This window comes from Acomys russatus, chromosome 18 (genome assembly GCF_903995435.1).
Source record: "Acomys russatus chromosome 18, mAcoRus1.1, whole genome shotgun sequence".
Classification (NCBI taxonomy): domain Eukaryota; kingdom Metazoa; phylum Chordata; class Mammalia; order Rodentia; family Muridae; genus Acomys; species Acomys russatus.
Genome location: NC_067154.1, coordinates 55,745,051 through 55,765,067, shown reverse-complemented (window position 1 = coordinate 55,765,067; position 20,017 = coordinate 55,745,051). Strand labels below are relative to the sequence as shown.

General features: G+C 37.4%; 1 protein-coding gene and 1 pseudogene across 1 annotated transcript in view; one reads left to right on the top strand and one right to left on the bottom strand.

The window, feature by feature from the left end:
* Positions 1 to 20,017, bottom strand: part of Gpc5 (glypican 5) — an 899,046-nt gene that overhangs the window by 627,642 nt on the left and 251,387 nt on the right. The window lies entirely within an intron of this gene.
* LOC127202261 (heat shock cognate 71 kDa protein-like) lies at positions 4,268 to 6,357 on the top strand (annotated as a pseudogene).

Here is a 20,017-nt window from a genome sequence, read left to right as displayed (position 1 = left end):
ATATTATATACATGTAATTATATATATCATATAGGTATACATACAAGGGGGTTGAATAGAAGACAACTTGAAGGACTTGAGTTAAACCATGGCTGGAAAAGTAGTGTTCCTTCCTCAAGTTGCCTCTGTCCAGTATTTTCTCATTGCAATGAGAAAAATAACTAATTTACAAACGCATGCCTCCTATTCCTACCCTATTTTGGGCTAAGCATAGATTGAGACAGATGTGAAGCAAATATGCACTCCATATGATTCAGTATACTTATCTATCTACCTATTATTAATATTGGATAGTAAGAGAGACTATGGAAATGCTTTATATAAGTCTAAGTAAATTTATTTGTGTGTTTATATATACATCTATCAACATGTGTATGTATATTATATATAATCTATCAATTAATATGAAATCTGTAGAACAAGATTGGCACTTTTTCTTGATATTCATATTTTATATGCTTAGAGCCTCAATATGCTGATTAATATTAATTGTCAACTTGAAACAATTAAGCAGCCTGGGAGACAAGTCTCTTGACATGTATACAAGTGGGTTATTTTTATTTCCTTCACTGATTTGGGAAGACCCACCAGTGTGAGTATGATGGCATTCTGGCCAAGATCCTGGACTACATAGTGCAGAAATAACACTGAAACAAACCATGCATTCAGTGCTCTCTTCTCTGGCTTCTGGTGCGATATGGTCAGCAGTGCCGAGCTCCTGATACCTGGGTCATCCAGCCATGATAGAGTGCACCTCTTTCCCTCATTTCTATTTGTCAGAGTATTTTATCACATCTGCAGAAAAGTAAGATACTAAGAAAGGAGAACTCAGAATTGAAGGGAAGACGGCTACAAAAATGCACAAGGGATCCTGGGTAGAGGGTATCATAGGCTCCTCATGTGCCCAGAAGCCGCACCAGGGCTGTTCTGCCCACACCTGCTTCTTCCTTCATATTCTGCTTTCTTTACAGCACATTCACCTTTAGTTGCACAATTCACATTGTTTACCCTGCATATTTTTTAGTATCATAACATTTCCCACATAGCAGGACCTCCTACAGAAATATTGCTTTAACTCAGGATCATGGCGTTCACAATAGAATATTTATGTTGCTGCAGGCTGAAAGGGAAGGATCTTTCCCTCTATCACCCACTGTTTTGTGTCTGTAGAAGCTGCTTCTGGCCCTGTGCCTTGCTCATCAGCGAGATACGCAGCTGTTGATGTAGGAAGTCCTCACCATTACCCTGTGTCTGAAATAGAAAAGGAGCAGAAAGGCCAGAGCTTCCACTCTTGATGTCAGCATGTCATACAGCAGAAAACAGAATACCTTAGCAGCTAGAAGATGTCGCCTTGGATTGTGAACAGAAGGAAGGGCCAGAACAAAAGTTTTATAACCAAAAGTGAAGTTTCTGTAAGAGTTTCTGACTAAACCCTCCAGTGAGGCCTGTTAGGTTTTAATAAAGTTTTCATATGGATAATAATTATATCCTGGTATTAGTTATATTTAGGGACCAACTAAATATACAATAAAAAATACTCATTAAATATCTACTTCCCTTTTAAATATAACTTCAGTTAAAATTTATAAAACATAGTAAGCATATATACTTATATGTCAAGTGGTTTTTATACTGAAATCTACATGTCTACTTATAGTTCTGTGTAAGAAGCACATATGCCTTGAAATTATGTCCTCCACAGTGAACTCGTATGGAAGCACCAGTCTTCTAAATACCCTTTTTCCCTGTGTCTGCACTGAAATAGCCTGACTAAAGCAACTTAAAGGAGAAAGGACTTACATAGGCTCTCAGTTCAAGGTTACAGGGTTCGATTGTGATGGAGAGTGACAGCAGCAGTAGCTGGATGCTGCTGGTCACACTGCACCCACAGCTACAGCACAGAGAGCGATGAATGTGTGTATAGTTCAGAATCCCCTGCCCTGGGAATGGTCCCACCTGCAGGTAAGATTTATTTTTTTCACATCGATTAACATAACCATGGTTATCACTTCCAAGGATGCCCAGAGGTCTATCTCTCAGGCAATTCTATATTCTATGGAGTTAAAATGATAACAGCATTATCAGCATACATAGTTGTGAAGTGGATGTTTGCAATACAAAAATTCTGAACAATCCTTTGGTAGATGCTCAGTACGTCATTGATAGCATATTATATAGTATTTGCTTATTCAAAGAAATATCTATTGCCCAATACATGCTGAACATATAGAACTCAATTTTTAAGTAAAGTTAATTGGAAACAAAATGACTCCGTTTCTAATGATTTTCCACTGTGCTCTACCTGGATCCTTTAGAGGATGCTCTGTACGTTCTCCTCAGGCCAGGAGATCTCAACAATCCCCATTTTAAAGTTTCTATGGACAGATGCTAGTATCCTTGTCAAATGCTTTGCCGTCACCTTATACACCTTAAACACTTACATCTGGGTCACACTCAGAACTCCCTGGTGAGTTCTGGTGTCATGATAAATATAATATATGCTAAATATAAATGCAAAGACCATGAGCCAATCAGAAAGAGCCTGAAATAGAGCCAAAGTGTCGCTCTTGCTTGGTGTATGGATGACTCACTTTAGACAATGGAGAGTTGCAGGTTGCTAGAGATAGTTCATTGAAACCTACTTCCACAGTTTACTCTTTGGCATAGGCTCTCCTGGCTATCATCTGTGTGTCATTCTCCATTCATACTTCTGTTTTCTTAGCTTTGGCTCCGCATACCTATGTACCGTAGCAGCACATACAGGAGACAGAGCTCCTGTTTGCAGCTTCAGCTGGCCTCTAAATCACAGCAGTTCTCTTGCTTGTGCCTCCTTAATCTTGACTCACAAATGTTTAGTGTGTGCTATTGATCGGGGCTTTGTATTATGTGGTTTTGGGTGCTGAGCAACATTAAGTTGTAAAACAAAAATATTTTTTATCTAGCTCTAGATTATAGGTCGAAAATATTTATATAAAGAAGTATATAGACATTGTTTAATATATTGGATCACACGGTTGATTAATTTTGAAGGAACTATACTCTTATAGACTGATGATATAGATTCTTCACCTCATATCTAATTCTTAGGAAAAACATTCTGAGATTATTTTTAACTACCCACCATATCCATATATCTAAAACAGATGTCTTTGGCTGTTAATGCTCTTCTGATTTATGGTTTACACTTTGAAAATGTTAATTAGCATAACTTAAACTTTTCCCCCAATAAAAGATCTTGAAGTTTTTGCTAATAACTGCTAATGGAGCTAGCTATCTGGTTATGTTCTTAAACCACTTTTCTTCTCATGCTTTCATATAAGGGGCACTGCCCTTTTGGACAACACTGTGGAAGAAGGCCCACTAGAGGTGAGATGCAGTAGACAACTAATATAAAAGTCAGAATGAGCCTAACATGCACTCTGACAATCCTTTTACACTTAGATTTCTGGTTTTCTTATTTGTTTTCTGATGCACTTGAGCATAACTGCAGGCTACAGTAACTGGGAAATGGTTGCTATTCTCACAATTACACAGCTATCTCCATTATGCAATTTTGAGTGAGAATGCTGTTTTTTAGTGAAAAATTATGCAAAGGCACTAAGTGTGCTTATAATATGGAAAGCACTGTACACATCATCACATGGTCTGAGCACTGTAGTCTATAAAGAATAGCCTCTGGGTTATGTGTCACTGTCAGCAGGAAACAGCCTAACTTCTATCTCCATCACACCTGTCTTCCAGGAAGGCAATTTAACAGTCTGTGCTTCCCCTCTGTTTGTTTTGCTGTCTTTTGAAAATTAGCATAGTATTCTATGAACGTTATGAGAATAAATTGGCCTGATGAAATGATGGACCTTGGATGATCTCAATAATTTATAGGCACTGATAGAGAAGCAAGGTGGAGCAAGAAGTTAAATGTCAACTGTTACAGTAGACACACTTAGACCCAATTACGCTTTCCTATGAAAAAGCAAACTTCCTGGTTTTTTAATTAGATTCAGCATATAATTTGCTATTGTCTGAGTAGACCTTGCCTATATAAACTTTTAAATTAGAAGAATTGATAGCTTAATAAAACTATAGTCATAATGTTATGACATGTTAGACATATTTGTATAGGCTAAATGTATTTATTTTTGAATTTTGTATACTATACCTACACTCCACAAAACAATGACTTTTTAAAAAATAACTATTTTTATCTCTCATTTAACACAGTGGCAGCTTTCGGGGATTTGTATGGTCTTGTCATCAGCACAGCTGGGCCTACATGCAAGTAACCATGTCTAAGGGACCTGCAGTTGGCATTAACCTTGGCACCACCTACCCCTGTGTGGGCATCTTCCAGCATGAAAAGTGGAAATAATTGCCAATGACCAGGGTAACTGAACCACACCAAGCTATGTTTCTTTTACTGACACAGAACGATTAATTGGGGATGCTGCCAAGAATCAGGTTGCAATGCACCCAACCAACACCATTTTTGATGCCAAATGTCTGATTAGATGTAGGTTTGATGATGCTGTTATTCAGTCTGATATAAAGCACTGGTCCTTCATGGTGGTGAATGATGCCAACAGGCCCAAGGTCCAAGTAGAATACAGAGACAAAAAGTTTCTACCCAGAGGAAGTGTCCACTATGGTTCTGAATAAGATGAAGGAAATTGCAGAAGACTACTTTGGAAAGACTGTTACAAAGACACGGTCACAGTGCCAGCTTACTTCCATGACTCTCAGCAGGAGGCAACAAAAGATGCTGGAACTATTGCTGGCCTGAATATACTTCGAATTATCAATGAACCAACTGCTGCTCTTATTGCTTATGGTTTAGATAAGAAGGTTTGAGCTGAAAGGAATGTGTTGATTTTTGACTTGGGAGGTGGTACTTTTGATGTGTCAATCCTCACTATTGAGGATGGAATTTTTGAAGTCAAACCAACAGCTGAAGACACCCACTTGAGTAGAGAAGACTTTGATAATGGAATGGTCAACCATTTCATTACTGAGTTTAAACAAAGACACAAGAAGAACATCAATGAAAACAAGAGAGCTGTAGGCATATCTATACTGCCTGTGAATGGGCTAAGCACACCCTCTCCTCCAGCACACAGGCCAGTATTGAGATTGAGTCTCTTTATGAGGGAATTGACTTCCATACCTACATTACCCAGGCTCAATTTGGAGAATTGAATGCTGACCTCTTCTGTGGCACACTGGACCCAGTAGAAATGGCCTTTCAAGATGCCAAACTGGACAAGTCACAAATCCATGACATTGTCCCAGTTGGTAGTTCTACTAGAAGCTCCAAGATTCAGAAGCTTCTGCAAGACTTCTTAAATGGAAAAGAACTGAATAAGAGCATTAACACTGACGAAACTGTTGCTGATGGTGCAGCTGCCCAGGCTGCCATTCTATCTGGAGACAAGTCAGAGAACATTCAGTATTTGCTGCTCTTGGATGTCACTCCTCTTTCCCTTAGTATTGAAACTGTTGGTGGAGTCATGACTGTCCTCATCAAGCCCAACACCACCATTCCCACCAAGCAGACAGACTTTCACCATTTACTCTGACAACCAGCCTGATGTCCTCATTCAGGTATACGAAGGTGAAAGGGCCATGGTCAAGGATAATGACCTGCTTGGAAAGTTTGGATTCAGAGGCATAACTCCAGCACCCTGTGGTGTCCCTCAGATAAAAGTCGCCTTCAACACTGATGCAAATGGCATCCTCGATGTTTCTGCTGTAGATATGAGCACAGAAAAGGAGAACAAGATCACCATCACCAATGACAAGGGATGTTTGAGCAAGGAGGATATTGAGCACATGGTCCAAGAAGCTGAGATGTACAAAGCTGAAGATGAGAAGCAGAGAGATAAGGTTGCCTCCAAGAATTCACTGGATTCTTGTACCTTCATCATGAAAGCAACAGTTGAAGATGAAAAACTTCAAGGCAAGATCAATGTTGAGGACAAACAGAAGATTCTAGACAAATGTAATGAAATCATCAGTTGGCTGGATAAAAATCAGCCTGCAGAGAAGGAAGATTTTGAACACTAGCAGAAAGAATGAGAGAATGTCTGCAACCCCATCATTACCAAGCTGCACCAGAGTGCTGGTGGCACACCAGGAGGAATGCCTGGTGGCTTCCCTGGTCGGGGAGCACCTCCATCTGATGGTGCTTACTCAGGCCCCACCATCAAGGAAGTGGATTAAGTCAGTCCAAGTAGAGGTGTAGCTTTGTTCCACAGGGAAACATTTGAAGGACCCAAATTTATTTAGCAAGTTACATGGCAGTTAAACTAAACTGCTACAATACATTACTGTGCATTCTCAATACTTGAACATGGAACATGAGCACAGGGAGAGAGCACTGTACTTTATACACACTGCATCTATTGTAGGAGGAAAATGCAATGTCTAATAAAACTATTTAAATTATGTGTCTGAGTGTGTGTCTATATGAATGTATGTGCATGTATACCTATGTGTCTAAAGGAAGCCAGAGGAGGACACAGAGGCAATGGAGCTAGAGACAGCCAGTTGTGTACCTCTTATGCCTGACAGATGAAGCTGGGTGGAACACTGAGGTACAACCGGGCATGGATCCTAGAGAAAGGGTTCTACAGGTGTGTTCCACAGATCACAGCAAAACCAAGTGGCCAGCAACTTCTAAAGTATAAAACAAAGGCTTTCCACAGAATCCAGTTAGTATAGGGTGTGAAGTATGAATAGTGTCAGATTGAGAATTTTGCTATCAAAGTGCTTAAAATATAGCATCATTTTCCCTTCCCTTCCTCCCGCTTCTGGCTGATTCATCTAACAAAAGTGTTTTCATTTTCTGATGTATTTTTGGTGTAGATTAGGCACTGAGTTCACCATGGCACAAAATGAGAGATAAAAACAATGTTGCTTCTGTAACTCTGGAGATGTGTACAGGCTGGCAAGAAGGGACGCATAAATAAAACTGTAGTGGTTCACAGTATCCATAGAAGCATAGTTTGAAATTTGATTGGGGATAGACTTTGTAAGATGGGATTGTGTTAAGAGGGACCCACCCTCGTGAAAGGGGGAATGCTCTTGCTTGGGACAGCTTTTCTGATAAGATGGGTGAGGTTGGCCCAGCCCGTGTCTCCTCTGTCTCCTGCTTTGCTTTGCCCACCTTTCTCCATGTTGAGACACAGCAGGAAAGTCCTCACCAGATCTACATTCTTGATCCCAGACTTCTCAGCCTCTGGAACTGTAAGGAATGACTTATTCTCTTTACAAATTAGTCAGTCTGTGGTCATGGTACAAATCAGTCAGTGGACTAAGACATCTGTGCAGTAAAGAGCTGTATCCTCCATGACAGCAATATGAAGGAAGAGTGGAGGCTCTCACAGAGGGAAGAAGCTCATGAAAGAGAGTACAGTAAGTAGACTCAGCCACACTATCATAAGAAAACAATGGAGCTTTGGGTCCATAGATAACTAAACCTGGGCCCTTCCACCTATGTGCAGCGCCTCAGAAAACACAAGGTGGCTAGAGTTGCTGAAGTAACACATCTGTGACATAACTCTTATAACGTTTGCATTTCAGCATTCCCAGCCATTCTTCAGGGGTGTCTTATCATGATAAGTCCACAATTGGAGCACCCTTTCATCTCAGATCTGGTATCAGAGGCTGCTGTTGGCGAATATGCCTTTACCTTCAGCTGCATATACATTATAAAATGAAATCCCTTGATTGAGAGAGTGCAGAAATTGAGTCCAGAATGAGGATTGCATGATGATTTAACTACAGATATGCTACTTTGGTTCTGTCTTGAATTACGAACGAGTTCATTTTGTTATTTTTAGCTAAAAAAGGAAATAATTTGTTTCAGTGCAGAAATTTAGATGTAGAAATTGAATTACTAGTGTTCTTTCAACTTCTAAAATGAACATAACATTGAATATGCTTTTAATCAACTCTCAATAATTTTTCATGACTACAGTTGTCAGATAAACTTATCTCAAATTTTACAAAAAGTAAGAGTATAAAATGTGTGTATTTGTCATGCAAATGTACTGTTTTCAGACTTATTAAAAATTATGTATTCTATTTGAATAATGTGCAATCTTATGCCTGGACATAGAAATAAATGTAATCTAAAATGAAAGCTTTTTCATTATTTCTTAGCTCGTGAAATTAATGAATGCTGTAGTCTACTATAGATAGGTAATACCACAATTACCAAATACTTCAGTGAGCAATCCTTTACCTCTCCACATTCCAAATTAAAAATAAACTAAACTAATATTGCTGACTTTATTATTATTATTTTAAGATAATTAGGATAAATGTTAAGAGGAACAAACACTGTTATTATGCAATTACACTTGCTAAATCTATTGCCTGGATAATTGGATAATCCCTTTAAACAATGGGCTCTCCACCTATTATTATTTTAATTAATGAACTTAATTTGCCAAACTTGTTATATTGTCACACCAAAATTCAGCAGAAATTACAGAGAAACAACAATGGCCTGTCCCTGCAGGCACAAGTTCCCCTTGTCACCCTTCCACTAAAGATGGGGTATTTATCACAGTCATGAAAACAAGACTGGCATCATTATCTGAACCCTACCATTGACATTAGAACTCTTTTCCTTGTTAGGCTGTCTGTGCATTGTGACAAATGTATAATAGCTTGTTGCAGCCACTGCAACACCATACAAAATGCCTTCCACATTATTAAAAGTTCTCTGTGCTCCCCTGTTCACTCCCAATTATCTCTAACCCTTTGCAACCAGTGATGTTTTTATTGTCTCCATCATTTTGCCTTTTCAAGAGTGCTACATGGTTACAATCATGTTATGTATCATTTTTTCAGGTTGGTTTTCTTTTCTCCATCATGTGCTTTTGATACTAAGCATCTTATCTCAAGGCTTGACATCTCATTTTCAGGGCTGTATAATACTTCTTTGAGTAAAACACAATGTATGTGTTCATCTCTGGAAGGGAATCTTGAATACCTCAGAGTTTGGGGGAAGCAATGAATAGAGTTGATTTAAGTTTTGACTTTTTATGCATGTTCAATTAATATATTCAATTAATGTGGGTAGCATGATTACTGGGGCGCATAATTATAGTGTAAGCTGAACTATACCCATAGTGGTCTCCTTGTTCTGGATTTGGCCGTTGACACTATTGTATAGTGGGCTATCGGTATTATCTTAATTTACAACTCTTTAGCAATGTATGATGTTGACGTCTGAAGTCATCTGAGCCCACTCATAGTGATGGGTTTGGCTCATGCACCTGGATGCTCTGCTTTTGAGTGAACATATATCTGGGATTATTATGGCCCTTGTGAGTTTTGGTGACTTTATCATTATATATTCCCCTTTTAATCTTTAATAACCTAACTAGCTTACTCCTATGGATTTTTCAGCCTGCTTTTCACAGAGCTCAGGACCACCTGCCCCAGGGATGCCATTGCCTACAGTGAAATGAGATAGGTTCTCCCACATCAATGAGTCATCAATAATCAATCAAGAAAGGTCACCATGGGATTGCCCACAGGACAATCTGGTAGGGCCACTTTTTCAGTTGAGGTTCACTCTTCTCAAGGTACATAAAACTAGGCATAGCAAGCTTAAAGATTATGGTTATCATTGTGAGATGAGGGTTTTCTTGTATGCTAAGTTAGCATTGCTTTTTCTTTCATCTTCCTGTTTCATCTTTTGCATGTTTCCAGTTTTATGCTACCGTGTGTGAGTGTGTTATTCCACTTTTTCTCTCACCTTCACATATTGCTTTTACCAAGAATCCTAAAGTTTCTCTTATATATTTATAACTACTCCAAATCTACTTTCAAATAATATTATACAGTTGACAGGTATGTAAGAGCTCCATGAGATCAAAACAAAAATTCCTTCTCCAGTCACTTATGCCACGTGGAAATTCATTTTACTTATACTTGGGCAGACATAAGCACATATATAAATAAGTACATATATATGTGTGTGTGTGTGTGTGTGTGTGTGTGTGTACATGGTCTGATTTATGTTCTTGTTATTATTACTTCTTTAAGGAAAAAGTGTTCTGAAGCCTATTCATGGTAGGCTTGGGTGTCTATCTTTCTTTAGCCGACTTGGTTTGGTTTTCACATGTCTGGCTTGGTATTATTTGAGCCACCTGGCCCTTGTCTTTGTTGTGTGACACTGATTTGTGGCGATTTTCAGCCATCATTGCTTCAAGTGTGATTTATGCCCCTTCCTTGCTGTTCTGTGCCCTGATGTCCTTGTGGGTGTTTATTTTACTTCCTGTATTGCTCCCACATTTTCTGGATAGTTTTTCTTTTTTCTTACATTTTAATCTTCCTAGTGCAACTTTTGAGGTTTCTATTTTGATATCCTCAAGCTTGTGACTCTTTTTTTTTTTTTTTTTTTTTTTTTTTTCCAGCTACTGTGCCCCTCTGAAGAGAGCCTTCACTTCAGTTACAGTGTTTGGGTATCTAGCTCTTCTTTTGTTATCCCTTCATAACTTATTTCTCTCTGCTTCTGTTGATATCTGTTCTTTCATGCTGTCTACCTGACTTCTTCCCATTAAACATCTTAACATATTAAACTCCGATTTTTTTTTTTTAAACTTGGCTTTATAACCCAGCAATTTCTGCTTCTTCTTCCTCTGGGTATAGACTATTTTCTAGGTATATTTTCTTCTTTTTAATATGTTTGTCTCACTTATTTGCTAAGCAGACATGCCATGGGCAGAGGAGCCTTTAATGGAGTAGCAAAGTGTTGAAGGTGGAGCAACATGTCCTGAGGCTGTGAACTCCACTAGTGCCCACAAGCGCCGCTCTTTCTCTCTGCAGATGGAGAGAAGGTTCAAGCTGAGCAATGTTGGGTGTCTCCCTCCCAGCAGGTATGCTATGCTCTGGTACAACCTACATGTCAGACTCAGGCAAAGATGCTCCTTGGGACAGGGTTGTTAGGAAGAATGGCATACTGGGCATGGTTCTTCTTTGCCCCACTGGAAATAGCAAAGAATATTTCTCTTTTTCCCTGTGAGAACCATTTCAGAAGGCATTGATGTGACATGTGTGTACAGAGAGGCTGGCATGCTTCAATCGCTAATACTGGTGCAATTTAGGTCACCCTATCCACAGCTTTGGTCACCCATCCCTCAGCTGGTTCTCATGGTGCTTGCAGATACTGCAGAATATTTACTCTGACTAAAGTGTGATCCTCCAGATTCACCTTTTCAACCTCCTAGTTTTAGAAGCAGTGGTTGTCCTACGACCTTTCTTTTATAACAGCATAAGAGATGCTGCTGATGGATTGTTCTATTCAGGTGTTTTTGCTTAGCAGCAGAGAAGTTGGGACTCCAAGCTCTGCCTCTACTGTCCCAGAGACCAGAAGTTCCTTAAACATGCTGACTATGGTTTCCCCTCTACATCCACTTACTCAATTCAGACCAAATGAAGTGATTAAGTAATATTTTTATTGATATAGATAAAGTATTTCTAAATATTTACAAATAAATGCTTCTTACCCTATATATCAAAAGTGAAATTTTAAGAAAACGATAGAAATGATTAGAGACTAATGTCACATTAAGCCCTGTGGGTGAAATGGAAAACAATGCCTTTTAATTCCACACGCAGGATCTTAGTGAAAGTGTAGGATACACAGTGTACATATTCATAAAACAGTGGCTTCCCCTCGCTCTCTCTCATTCTGGCTACTTTCTTCACAGTTGTCATTTTTCCTCTCATTCCCAACACTTAGTGAACAGAAGACTTTCTCAGAAGTGTGCCTCCACTAAAGCATGCTGCTCCTGTTGCACTCCTTTAAATAATCAATGGAAGCTCTTAGTGGCTGTCAGTAGCCCTTACAGCTATGTTTCTTTCCTCTGGCTACCAGCATTTAATTCTGCATAGAAGATGAGCTAAATTACCCTGGTAAGAAACTAAAACACACTTGTTGATGCTCTGTACTCACTGTAAAAGCCCTGTCATCTCACAGTTCAGATATTAGAAACAACAACTGATGCATCTAATTTCACAAGATTGTGTGTGTGTGTGTGTGTGTGTGTGTGTGTGTGTGTGTGTATGTGTGTGTATAGTGAAGTGCAGTTGTGGTGTGGTGGCATCTTATGAATGAAAGGGTCATTATGGAGTTAACCAGTTGCAACCCCAGCACTTGGGGAAAGGAGATTGGAGGGCCAAGAATTCAGAGTCATTTTTGACTACACATTGAGCACTGAGCTAGCCTGAGCTACATGAATTGTGTTTCAGTACACCAAACGAAAGCAAACAAATAAAACATCCAAAGAACAAAGCCATTTTAGTAGTAATCCCATTGTAAAATAATTAAATACATAATGGGACACAGGATATGTGGTCAAAACAAGAAAAAAAATCTTGAGATTAAAGAAAATTTTATTTCATGTTTCATCATAATGTCCTATACATGAGCAATTAAGTCTGAGAATGTTGTACTGAATAACGTCAGTAGAAATTAATAGCTTCTAAATGAGGCAGCATCCTTTTATTCTCAACAGCTGTTCACTTTTACTTATTGTGCACATCTTTACCCAAAATGACAAAAGTAAAATTATTCTTTAGGAAGTTAATCACACGTGTCTCATTATTTCAAATAAAATGTTCTAAAATTCCAGTTTCTTTGTACTTGGGGACTCCTCTTTGTAAGGCAGGCCTTGAATAACGTCAGTGAGGACTGTGGTGCCACCTGGTGGTGGAAGGCAGGATCACTTTTAATTTTTCAGAGATTTTACCTAGCTCATTGGAATCCAGGTAAGGAATTGTAAGGAAATACAAGTTATTCTTAAACATTTATTTCATTTATACAACTACATGCACAATTTGTTCAATTTTAATCTATTTATAATACTGCTTAATGTCAAATTAATACAAAAACTTAGTGAGTAGAAAGTGATTCTGCATTAAACTCACTCTTAAGAACCCTAGGTGAAGAGTAATTGATTTTAAATTTTATTTGCATTATAAAGTACTGTATGGCATTATAAAATGTGTGTGTGTGTGTGTGTGTGTGTGTGTGTGTGTGTGTGTGTTCTTTTACTTTGAGGCTTACTTGCGGATGTACACGTAGATTGCAGTGAGGGTGTTTATACATGTAGAATCAGGTATTAAGAATTACAATTTAGTATTATACATTCATACTTACTTTACCTCAATATATATTTGTATATACACTTTTATTTGCTTATTATTACAACCAATGAAGTAGATCATTATAGCAGAAAGAAATACAAAGTAAACATCGCTCTTAAATGATGTAAGAATTCCTATTTGAATTTTGAGGAAGTTCATCCTAAAGAAATATATCTGTGCCATTCACTGACTTCCTGGATACTGTTCTATGTGGGATGATTTGCTCAAAATGTCCATGCACATTTGTATGTACTTCCTCCTCACACTAGGACTATCAAAGTAATGTTGTATGTCCTTCCTCCTCACACTAGGACTATCAAAGTAATGACTACCATTTGGTTACAAAACTACACAATTCCTTGTAAGAACTAAAGTCATTACATATAGTACATAAATATGTACGTGGGACTACTATCACTCTAAATGTCCAGAAGGGTAGAAGATGGAAGATAAGTCACTAAGCAGCTTAAGTGTCCACCTTTACTCTAAATCAAACTTTCCCTGAAGGCAAAGCAGAATTACTGCATAATGGCAATACTTGTTTGAATCAACTCATGATAAGATTTTCTTCATATTTGATTAATGACGCCATAAAATCTTGATAAATATATATAAAATCTAAATCTATGACTTTTTAAATTTAAATTATTGAAATTATATATCATTTAGAAGTTCTGGGAAAAATTTGTGTCAGAATGATTTCCATAAGGATTGCTTTTCTGGCCATATCACTTCGAAGGCAGTGGTATGAAGACATGCATTCATAACTATATTCTCCTTTGAAGCTCAGTCTTTGCATTGAATCTTTAGTAGTTGATTATAATCCACACACTTAACCTTAAGTTAATATTTCATTACTCTTCAATGCTCTGTTTTACTCTCTACTTCTCTCTAATTGAATCATAGCTAGCATTCAACATTTATATATATTTTGAACTGAAGAATATCAAGATGACTAAATACATAAAACTACACTATATATTGGAGTTCATTGAACCTGATGACAGTTACACATGTTCAATAAAGTACTGTGTTTACTGTATGCAGCTGGGTAACAGGCTGATATTACACCACAACAACACTTTCTCAATCTTAAAATGCAGAGTTAACAAGGAGTTGTGCTATTTGATGTTTTGTTTCATTTATCTTTAAATGGAGTCAAGCTGCTATCATTAAATCCAATTCCATAGATCTTTTGTCAGTTGTATGAATTCAACTAGACCTAAGGGGTACCATTATTCTGTAGTTGGAAAGACAATATGCCTCTTATTTTTGAGTTATTATTAGATGGTTATTTCTTTTTGGCAAGGCTCCAAATTATGTCTTTATCAACAGTGACATAGAATTTTGCTTTCTTCTGTGCATAACCAAGACACTGTCCTGAGGAGTCAAAACACTCCCAACGTCCATTCCTCAGAGTGCCAGAATAGTCAGTTCAGAGATTTATGTATTAAACCAACTATATATTCTCATAGAATATCAAAATGAGAATTAATGAAATTGTTGAGGAGTCATTTTAATACATGTTTTCAAGCCAGGGAGAACACATTTACAGGGAGCACATTCAGAATGGTCACTGTGCAGACTAAGGCTTTTCTGGGCTCCATAGTGATGCATAATTCCACACAGGAGACAATCAACAGGACCTCTCTGATGGTTGTCTCTTGACCAGTGAAAAAATGGGGCATGATATAAACATCTATGTACAGATCCATGACGCTACCTTGTTCTTCCAAAAGTGTTAATATTCTCTTTTTAAAGGGTTAATTTTCAACATTTCATTTTAAAGTCATCACAAATTTCATCTTTATAGCATTTCAAACTTTTATAATTTCCCCATGCCTTATACAATTATTCAAAGTCTTCATTAGTTTGAGCTCCTTTTCCTGGCACATGTGTAGAGCTCATTGTGTAAATATCTTTGGTTAGCTCTGCTGATCTTTGTTTTATTGTATTAAACTCACTCCATGTGCAGATTCATATTGTCAACAATTAATAAAGAAACGGAGTTTTGGGATTAAATGGCATGAAGAAATCCCAGATGTCCTTTAACAGTAATATTACATACTAAGGAAACTTAAAAACTCCTCGCACATCTATGAAGAACAAAAATAATTTAAAATACACTTTTAAGTGCTCAGATAGAAATGGTCAGAAAGCCTCCTTCCTCTCTGATGTGCTATGCAATGTTCCAAAAAGGAGAAACAACCAAGAGTCCTACCCAACCATGACATCTGTGAACCACAGCAGTGACCAGCATAGCACAATATCACTAACGGTGCAGTAGTGGAGTGGCCCATATACCTTGATGGTGACTAACCACTCTCTAACTGGACTTAAGACTTGCTCCACAAAGCCGGGCGTGGTGGCGCACGCCTTTAATCCCAGCACTCGGGAGGCAGAGGCAGGCGGATCGCTGTGAGTTCAAAGCCAGCCTGGTCTACAAAGTGAGTCCAGGATGGCCAAGGCTACACAGAGAAACCCTGTCTTGAAAAACAAAAAAAAAAAAAAAAAAAAAAGACTTGCTCCACAAGAGGAAAATCACACTAGGTGTTGCAAACCTAGCCAATCATAACACAAAGAATCCTTAGGTCTTTCAAAATGAATAGTAGATTTAAAAATAGAACAACGTTTAATATTTTACTGAGCTTTCTCTAGGCGGTTGGGGATTCCTTTTGGTTACTTGACTGTTTTAATGGAAGAAGCTAGGGCCTTGTGTGTTAGGAAAACATTCAATGTGGAAAACGAAGGATTCCACCAAGCCAGGACCCACAGAGTGCTTTCTTTACAAAAGTTTTCTTGGAAAAACATGCATCAAGGGTCATGTGGAAAAATTTAAAATCTATTAAAGGGGCTTTTCATTCTGGACAAAATATTCTCTCCCTGAAATTCTAAAGGATCTCCTGTCTTCAACTGATGCAATTTGGTATTCTACTTCATATTGTATGTATATGTATACATAATGAAATATTTCCCATGCAGTTCTGTTCTAAGCTTGCACAGTTTCTGTGATACTCCCGACTACAGATACTCTTAAAATAGAGCTAAAACTCACTCAAGATGAAGTTGCAATAAAAATAACAAACTATGAACAAAATCCTTCACCAAAAGCCAAAGCCAGATTATACCACAATAATGTCAGGTATTATAATAACATTTGTCTTAGAAAATTTAATATAATATAAATATATTTATAATAAGGAAGATAGAGCACTCTTAAATTATGTTAAACTATAATACATTTTAATAGTGTTTATGACAAGATTAAAACAGAAGATGGAATACAATCAAAGCAAATGTTATTAAATGAAATGCTGCATATTAGGCCCTTAAATAAAATGCATCATGCTCTTAACACCAATGAACAGAAATGGAAAAAATGTGGTGGGGGATTTAATTAGGGAAGGAGAGGGAAATAAATATATAAGATGAGGGTAATATATCAGGAAGGATGTCTGAAAAGTTATAAGGACTTTTACTGTTAACTGTCTAAAAATGGATATAAGAAATGTAAGTCAGCATATAAATATACATATATGTTTGAAATGAGTATTTATCATTTGGCTGACAATGTTCCAAGTGCTAAAGATCACCTAGCAAAACCCCAAAATTATATATATATATGATGTTTTTATTAGGTTAACTCCTGGCAACACCTCAAAGAAGATGATGATAATCAAAGAACCTCCTTATGGAGATGACTTCAATTTTGGCAAACCAGCCACTGGGCAAAATGTCCTCATTTCTACCACAGACAGAATTCTGCCTAAAAACAGGAAAGCTTGGATGCAGACAGAGTTGGTGGCCAAACTCTGCCAAAACAGGGTAAGCAAGTCCTCAATAGTTCCTGCCTCACAAATATGTCTGTCAGATATACTGCACCTGAAGCCTGAAGAAGATGCTCCAACATTACAGAGAGTTTGTGGTGACTGTTCTGGAAGCAAACTATCTCTGTCATCTTCTCATTTTGGAAGCTACTAATCTGCATTTCCTGTCTTCCTAGATAATTAATTTTATTCCCTCTCAAGTCTCTGATGGGGTTGAAGACCAGAAACTTTAGTTTTACAACTAAGCTTAGTTGTTTAGGGGTTAAGATGTTTTTAGGTCTAGATAGATGTTTTCAGTTGATAAAGATGAACTATAATAGGTATATATTTACATTCAGAATTTTAGACACACTAAGATAGGAAAGATATTTTCTTCAAGGCTGCCAAATACAAATAACCAAAACACTATGAATGTATTATTTATATAAGATTATTTCATGGTTCTTCTTGCTGTAGGGAGTATATATGTATAATAGTATAAATGCATATGTAAAAAAAGAAAGATTATAAGGATTGTATTCCTGAAACAAAACAAAACAAAACAAAATGAAAATCCCAAACAACATGTAACAGATGCTCCCTTGTGAGTTGTTCAGGGTTTTCCAAGAGACTCTCAAAACATCACAGATAATGCTACAGCCTTTGGTTGACCATTAGAGGTGGGATATAAGTTTCTATTATCTGAAGACACTATGAACTGTAGACACAGGGCCCAGAGGCCTCAATCTAAAGTTCACAGGAAAGTTTTCTCTCTGGGGTGCCAGAGAGCCTTACTTCCAAGCATGACAACAACTGTCTTACCAAGCTATGACATCTATGAGCCACAGTGATGAGTGACACCACAGCCCTAAGGATGCATCCATGGCACATATACCTTGGTGGTAACCAACTTGTCTTAAGACCTGCTCAAGAAGAGGAAAATAATGCATGGTGCTGGAAACTAACCACCTCCCTAGAGATAGCAAAGCCATAGATCATAAAAAAGAATCTATAACCACTACTTTATTAAATCATTCTAAATGGTTTAATACCTATCATTATAAATACCTGTCAGTCATTATATGCATAGGGAAGTGTATCCCTAACCTCTAACCAAGGAAATGACTCTTTGCAACAGGAATAGACAATACAGAGCATCACAGCCAATCAAAATGCAGAATTGGGGAGCCTAGTCCTAACAGATACATCTATATACAACTTTACATCTATGTCCCAAGGACCATTTTGGAAGACGGAGAACAACAATTTTAAGGACCTGAAGAACATGGAGTTTGCTGTGAGACTGTGTCTCCTAGTAATTTCAGAGCCACCCTCATAGCTTCTCACCAATATCTGCTTCACTGTGAACTAAGCTAGGATCAAACATAGGCATACTCCTGTGGACAGCATGGCTGAAGAGGGGTCAGCCCATGAATCTTCCACCCTACACGAAGAACTTCAGCTAGCTAAAGAACGCTGAGAATAACACAAAGAATCCTCCACAGGAAAAACACATCTTCTGATGTTGGGTTGGGCTGTGGAGAGAGGGCAATGCTTATGCTGCGGAAGGATTTCCGTTAGGGCATTACTTCTTATTAGGCTCAACAAATGAAAAAATAAAATAGCACTTTTTCTTATCTAAAAATGTTTGGAAAGACTCTGTGAAGGAACATGTATACAATGGAAAACAAAGTGCACAGCTGATAGATTTCACAAAGCAAGCATTGAGACTTTCTTGCCACAGTGGAGACTGTAATTGCGAGTGTAGTTTATTTACCACCTTTGTTTCAGCAAATAGCTCTGCAGCGTGATGCTTATAGGGTTAAAGATGTCTGCTATTTCAAAATTTTACCAATAGAACACAATATTATCCCCAAACCATGAAATCACCAAAGTATAGATGCTCTCCTAATTATATATTGTTTAGCATAATGCTTTAATTTCAAAAACCTTTGTTTTTACTTTTACTTTTAATTTACTATTCTCATTAACTAACTTTATAATAGGTAGGGAATAAAAAGTTGAATTTTTAAATTTAATTCACATTATAAAACATTGAGTCATCATTTTAAAGGGAGTTAATTTTTAATTATTGTTTGAATAATAGATAATACTTTGAAAATCACTGCTTGAATATTTAAAATAATCCTGTTTATGTTTTCAGTCAATTTAGGGGAGGACAACCAAATCTAGGGTTCACAGGTTCATGCAGGGTTAGATAGCCTAATGTCAGGTAGTTATAATTAGAGAGGTAAGCATCTCTCAATCAATCATATGGTGTGCTTCAAAACCACTGGCACTGAATTTTTCTGTTCTTTTATTTATTTAATACCCTAGCTTTCTGAGGCAAGACAACACCAGAAGAATTGAACTAACAGCCAAATTTCGGAAGAGAATGTCCATTTTCCACCCACTTCCCAAATGTCCCCTGGTTAACACTCTTGATTGACACTTTCATTTGCACACCATCTACTCGTATTCATCCCAAGCAAATGTCTGGTGGCCCCACATGTTGGACTTGCATTCAATGCTAATCAAGCTTTGGAATACATTGGAAATTTTAGATATTGTGCATTTGTTGAGTTTCCTTTCAAACTTCATCTAATGTCTATATTTAAATTATAATTTTATAGTCTACTAATATGCATTTTATTACTAATTGCATAACTCACATATATAAATTTAGCATCTCTGCACCTTAGAATTATCCAAGGAGGGATGAATATGATCAAACTATGTGGTATGCATTATGAAACTGTCATAATGAAGCAAATCGTTTTATACAATCAATATATATGAAGAAAAATGGATGAAATAAGACTTACTTTTCTTCAGGATTTTGTAAGGACACTAGCAACAGTGACAAGACAATGCAAACCCTGCACAAAGAAGCATTGTTTTATGGTTACATAGTTTCTTTTTTTGAGAGAAGCAAGTTCAGGAAGGAGATAGTGATAATCCTGCATCCTTGTGAATATAATTAATATATGTTCATTGCATACAAAATACTCAAGCAAACTTGTAAAGAGGAAAAAAGGCCCTCTATTACA